This window comes from Furipterus horrens, unplaced genomic scaffold (genome assembly GCF_987537825.1).
Source record: "Furipterus horrens unplaced genomic scaffold, mFurHor1.1.pri manual_scaffold_10, whole genome shotgun sequence".
Lineage (NCBI taxonomy): Eukaryota > Metazoa > Chordata > Mammalia > Chiroptera > Furipteridae > Furipterus > Furipterus horrens.
This window is the reverse complement of record NW_028327180.1, coordinates 80,815,345-80,821,873: the sequence shown is the minus strand read 5'-3', so window position 1 is coordinate 80,821,873 and position 6,529 is coordinate 80,815,345. Positions and strand designations below refer to the sequence as shown.

General features: G+C 45.7%; 1 pseudogene; it reads left to right on the top strand.

Annotated features, from left to right (window-relative positions):
• The first annotated feature begins 4,551 nt into the window (after positions 1-4,551).
• On the top strand, positions 4,552-5,846 carry LOC150000828 (cell growth-regulating nucleolar protein-like; annotated as a pseudogene).
• The last annotated feature ends 683 nt before the right edge of the window (positions 5,847-6,529 follow it).

Here is a 6,529-nt window from a genome sequence, read left to right as displayed (position 1 = left end):
AGCATCCTGGCAAGGACCCTAGAGCCAGTCCTATCTGCTGCCGAGATGGTGCCCTGAAGCTGGAAAGCCATGGTGGTCTCGAGTAAATGAGACGTTTGTGCCAGAATGCATTGGTGGCAGAAGGGGTAGAAGGTTTGGTGAGGGAGGCATACAAAAATAGGCTTTTTATGTGAGATCAGAGAGTCTAGCAATTACCTGTCTCTGGGGAGCCCAGGGGGCAAGCTCTTCACTAGTGAATGAAGAACTATGCCAGGGAGAGGCCCCAGCATTGTTCCCGGTGATCGTCTTCCTAGGCTGCTGTGCATCTGCGCTCCGAGTACTGGGGGTGACAGGCTTCAAGAAAAGCACAGCACAGTTGGCAGCACTCAACCATCTAAAGCAGGGTGGGCAGCTCATCGTCAGAGCAGAGAAGATGCCATGGCAGCCTGGACCCTTATTTGCAGACAGCAGGGAGCAGTGACTAACAGACGGTCAGGCTGGAATGTGTTGCTTGAACTATGTAACCAGAGATCAGGAGCAGGTGAGCCAAAGGCGGATGGACGTCAGCTGCAGCAATGGAAAATCAGGGCCCTTCATCCAGGTTCTAGACCCAAGCCAGGTGTTAGAGCCAGAGCCAATCTACTGAAGGGCAGTCTGGGTGTTCTAGAGCAGTGATTTTCAACTGTTTTCATCTCCTGGCACATACAAACTAATTACTAAAATGCTGCGGCACACCAAAAAATAATACGCTTTTTGCTGATCTGACAAAAATAGGTTTAATTTAGATTGATTTATTAAAAAAAGAAAAGTAATTACCTACTCTTTTTGCTCCAAAGTGACTTTAAAAAATCAAGTGCCTATACTTACATGTAAGAATTTCTGGTCCCAGGAATTAACCAATCAGATACAACCTTATTATGTGATGTGACCCATAAAATGCAACTCTGTTATATGACCTATATATTTATGGTTGAAGACAGGGCGTTCTCACCAGATGGCTATTGTTGTTTTGGCTGTTGTCATTCTTTTACTTGACAGTCTAAGGGAGAAGAGGTCAGTGTCCCTGACTGAATAGTCAGATATCGCATGTTTTAAAAATTCTTGCAGCGCACTGGTTGAAAATTGCTATCCTAGAGGAATGAGCCTGCAATGTCACAGCAAGCATGGACAGCAGTGATTGTTCGTCTCATCTCTCATGGGAAGGACCTGTGACCATTCCCCCAGAGGAATGGACTCAGATGTCAGAAAAGCTGTGGGTAGAATATCTGAGCTGAAACCAAGACCATAGGACCTAAAATGCCACCCCAGCCCCCCTGGTGAGGTGGGGCAGTCCTCGCTCCAAACCCCTCTCACAGTGAGCCCAACGGATCCACGCCCCCACCTGCTATTCATTTCTCTGGTTCCTGAGTTTAGAATTGGAAAGAACACACTCAAGAGTGGGAACCCTCTTCTGGGATAAGAGCCATAATGTGAAGAAAGGCCTGCTGACTGTCACTCTTGAAACTTCCCCTTCAGCTAAGATGGAAAATGAGAAGTAATGTTTCATTCCAGGTTAGAATGCCATTTCAAAGACTTAAGGAAGACAGAGGTTACTTGGTTGACCTATGGCACCAGTTCTTTGGTGAATTCAACAAAAGTTATCTTTTTGTATTTTATTTGGTGTTCTCACTGTTAGTGAGGTAATGGAACTCTTCCCAGCTCTCTTCATCCTGATAGAGATGTAGAGAGTAGATGTGGAAATTGTCCTAAGGTTTTTAACAACAACAAAAAAAAATGTAAGGCACCTTATAAGTTTGATACCGATCAAAAACTGAGTTATTGAAACCCTTCAAACATTTAAAATAAGGATTTATAAATTTAATACATTGCATTTCCTTTTTAAGGTACTTTAATTGTCTGAAGGATAAACCAAAACTTTCCGGGATTTTAAAGTAATTTTTATAAATCTAATTAATTATAATTATAAACAGGATGAATCTAGAGCCTTTTAAATGTTCCTATACTATTTCTAAACTTAGTAAATTTCAAATTAAAAACCACAAGTTTAAATCATTTAAATTACTTAAATTTAATACAGAATTACAAAGCTGGCCTATTACTTGCATAAGCCTTATCTCTGATGTGCTAAATATCAAGATAGAATATGTATGTCAAGAATTGTGGAGAGTCTGACATTTTAGCTTACTTCCAGACTAACAGGTTTGGTGAATTCTGGCAAAAGACACGAGACTCCTGGGTCAGAGACAAAGGGCTTGATTACTCACAGCAACAGTAACAGAGTATCAGCATTTACATCAGTTCCCCACCGGTGATGTGAAGACCGTCTGGTAACATCTGTATACACAGTGGGTTATAGAAGAAGAGACTGAACTAGGGAGCCTTTTCTAATGGGCAGCGAGTCTCCTTGGGCTGCAGGAAGAGGCAATCCTTCAGGTGCAGGCCCTAAGAGGCATAAGTAGTTATGGCAGCAGCCCCGTGCTGTGGCTGGAGTTGCGTAATTCCACCCTCCTCAGCAGAACTCCAGGCCCCTGGTTGGTGCCCCATCTCCAGCTGCTCTGCCCTGGAAGCCCCACTGCCACCCTAGATGGATTTCTGCCAGGGAAGCTGAGACCAACAAGACAAGGAGCCCACCCAGCACCCGAGTGTTTGCCTTTACTGAACAGAAGGCAGCCTGGTGGGAGGGGAGCCCTGCCTGCACCCAGAGCCATTCCGCAGGTACCCCTCCCTCCCATCAGTGGCTCATGACTCTCTAGTAACACCAGCTGTGCAGGAATTGCGCTAATAATGGGAAATGGGTCAGGGAGAAGAGCCACCATGGTGGAATGGGGCTGACATTTTATAGGTTCATCGTTTTGATGGGACTGTGAGAAGGGATCACTGCCTCAAGGCAGCCTCTGGTTTGACCAGCTTGAAACAACCAAGCTTTCTCCCCACTTCAAATTCTAAAATAATTATAGCCCAAGTGTAGAATCTTAGCCTTCAAGTCAGCTTGAAGGTCATTCCCAGCTGAAGAGTATTCCCCTCCCATGGCCACTGCAGTCTGTCTGCACTTCGGAATCACAGAGAACAGCATGAGCTGGTATCTCATTCCCCTCCCTTAAAGGCAAAGTAAAGCATGTCCCTGTGGAAAAGGAGTGTCGTTAATGGCAGGATAGCCTCTCCTGGCATAGAGTACGGGAAGGCTGGGCGGGCAGTGTCCTGTACTCCTCAGGAGCAGCAGGAAGATGGACTGCCCAAGCGGGGCTATTTCATGGAGTGACACTATCTGAGCCTGAGTGCCGTGATAATGTTGACCTTGAGAAGCTGGCTTGGTTTCAGAATGCACAGCAAACCAAGCTGCTTTTCCTTTGGGTTTATGATGATCCCTTTTACGACAAGAGCCCGTAGGTTCTTGGAGGCTGGACAGTAGGCACCGTTGATGAGGAGCCAAGAGACTTTGAGTTCTGTTTGTTTCCACCTCTCGCTGCCACCATCCTGAAACAAGTCACCCAATCTATTAGTTCTCCCAGGCATGTGCCCTGACTGGTGACCTTTCAGTTCGCAACCGCAGGATGACACCCAACCTACTGAGCCGCACTGGTCAGGGCTGTCTGTTTCTTTTTGCTGATGCATTCCGGCAGCCTAGAATGCGCCTGGCACATATCAAATATTCGGTAAATATTTGTAGGAAAACGAACAGTTCTGTGGGAGGTAAGGAAGGAGGCTTTTTCAAGAAAGAGAAAGAATCTAACAGTGTCAACACTTCCAAATGCTTCAGAGAGGTCAAGGTGAGAACAGGGATCAGGTGGCAGACACATAGTTGGAAGAAAACAGCATCAAGAGTCTATTTGGACTGGAAACAGATCATGAAGTGATTGAATGGTACTTAAGTGCAGGAAAAATAAGCATCAGCCACTCATTCAAGAAATGCACGGGTAAAGGACTGTAAATAATTTGGATGCTAACTTGGAGAGGGTACCAGATCAAGAAGAGAAATAATGTGTTGTGTTTTCAAAATTAATCTGTGCCTGTTTTAGAAAAGCCAAAAACAGAAATAAAATTTCTGACTCATCCCATCACCCAGATAAAATCACATCTAACTATATCTTGTGCTTTTTCCTAGGCCTGGGCATTTATAGCAGTTCTTTTGCTTGTGAGATTGTTCTTGGGAAAATGATATAGCTATGCATGCTATGATTACTTTTATTTATATGACTGCTTTGTAGCTTTATTTTTATGTAAAATTTTATTAGGAATCTTTTCATGTCTTCATATGTTTTTGCGTGATGTAATTTCTAGTGGTTGCACACATCATTTTATTCAATGAAGTGTATAACCAATTCTCTATACATTTATGTTTTATCTATTTCTTTGTTGTTATGAGCCACACTATGATAAGCATGATTTTTCCTTTTCTTTTTTTAAGTTAAGGAGCAAGTGGAGAGAGTCGAAGTTGAAGACATGGAGAAAATGGAAAGAACTTATGGGAAAAAGTTCGGAAGAACTCAGACCAGAGCCGCTGGCGGTCGCCGGCCGAGAGGACAAGACTTCCAGTCTCTGTTGGATAGAGGATATTAAATCATTTCGCCGAAGATGGTATTTTTTACGTGCAACGCGTGTGGCGAGTCAGTGAAGAAAATATACAGGTGGAAAAGCACGTGGCCGTGTGCGGGAACTGCGAGCGCCTTTCTTGCATTGACTGCGGTAAAGATTTCTGGGGGGACGACTATCAAGGCCACGTCAAGTGCGTGGGTGAGGATCAGAAGTTCGGCGGCGAAGGCTACGAAGGGAGGACGCACAGAGGCGGCGTCAAACGCAGGCGTGGCTGCAGAAAATTAACGAATTAATAAAAAGACCCAGTGTCAGCCCCAGAGGGAGAGAACTTTGAGAGCAGGTTAGTGGTTCTGACAACATTCCCAGGAAAAAGGCAAAATTTCAGAGCTGGATGAAGAGCAGTTTAAAAGTTCACAATGAGGAAACTAAAGAACAACACAAACAAAGGAACTAAATAGAACAAAGAGCAGAATAGCAGTCAATAGGGGGGAGGGGAGAGGGAGAGAAGGGGGATAAGTAAGGGAAGGGTTTAATTAAAGAGCCTGTATAAAAGACTCATGGACATAGACAACGGGGAGGGATATGATTGCGGGAGAGGGGGTGGGCTGGGTGGGGGAGAGAAATTGGGGGAAAAGGGGACAACTGTAATTGAAAAACCAAAAAAAAAAAAGAAAAAAAAAAAAAAAGAAATGTTCACAATGAATCGATCCTGGAGCAGGTGTGGACTATCTCTCCCGCAGCTTCCGGCAGTGAACCGCGCGATCAGTGGCAAAGCCGCGTGCAGACGTCCCGCGCGGCGGCCCCTCCCAAGCACGCGACCCCGCGGAAGGACAAGCTGCGGTGAAGGAAAACGAGAGGGGGAGGAAGGGAGAGCGGCAGAGAACAGGGAGAAGAAAGGAAGGAGCTAAAGTGAGAAAACCACCGAGAGAATTCAAACAGCCTGAAGCCCAAAAAGCGTGGAAGGAGGCCGGAGGCCGAGCAGGAGGCCGAGGCGCCGGGAAGCGCAAGCGGGAGCGCTCCGAAGTGGAAGCGGATTCTAAGAAGAAAAAGGTCAAGTTCCCAGGACATTCTGCGGCGGAAAACCAGAAAACCACGAAGCTACTCCTGCGAAAGGTAAATTCAGCTGGAAGGGAACGAATAAAGGGGTTCTGAAGCGGGCCCCAGACAACGAAATGGCAATCAAAAAGCTACGAGAAAAGGTGTTAGCTCAGGACTGTGCTGCGACCAGTGACCATCACAGATCCGAGGAGGAGCTCCTGGCCATCTTCGATAAGAAAATCGGCAAGAACCCCGCCTTCAGGTTCCTAAAGGACAAGGTCAGGCTTTTGAAGTGAACGTTTTTATATTTATAGAGTCCGTTCTGTTGATTCTTCCTTTCACTGCTGTTTGTAAAACATGTAATGAATGATAACAACTCAGATTTTGCTTTCGTAACCCTGTACTTTTAAGTTAAGAAGAATCTATTTTTGGTAGAACTTTTATGAGAAAATAAACTATATTGTCCAAAAAAAAAAAAGAAAAAGAACTCAGACCAAGATGGGCTGAAAGGCGTGACTGCACATAAGACTTGATATCGGTGAGTTCAGCCTGTCACCCCCCCTGGACCCACGGCCAGTATTAGTGTCACTAACGTGGACCATCTGACATGTGTGCCCTGTTGTGATATGACGGGAGTGCGCAGCATCTCCTGTGGCCATGAGGCCAGGGGACCCTGAAGAGCGAATCAAGAGCACGGAGCCCCGGGCTCACCAAGGCAGGTTAGGGCCTAGGTCTTTGTGTTCCTACCAAGTTCCCAGGTGAGTCCGCTTCCACCAAAGTTTGAGAACTAATTAAGGCTCTTGAAACCTCTGGTCTGCAAGAAACGAGGGGCGTAGAAGCACAAGTTAAATGACATTGGGAGGGATCGAACAAATCCAGGAAGGGGAGCCTTATAAAGCACCCGAAACATTTGCTGCCACCAGGTAATGGTGCGGGGACAGAAATGGGGGGTGTGGTAGCTGAGATTTAAAAATACTTC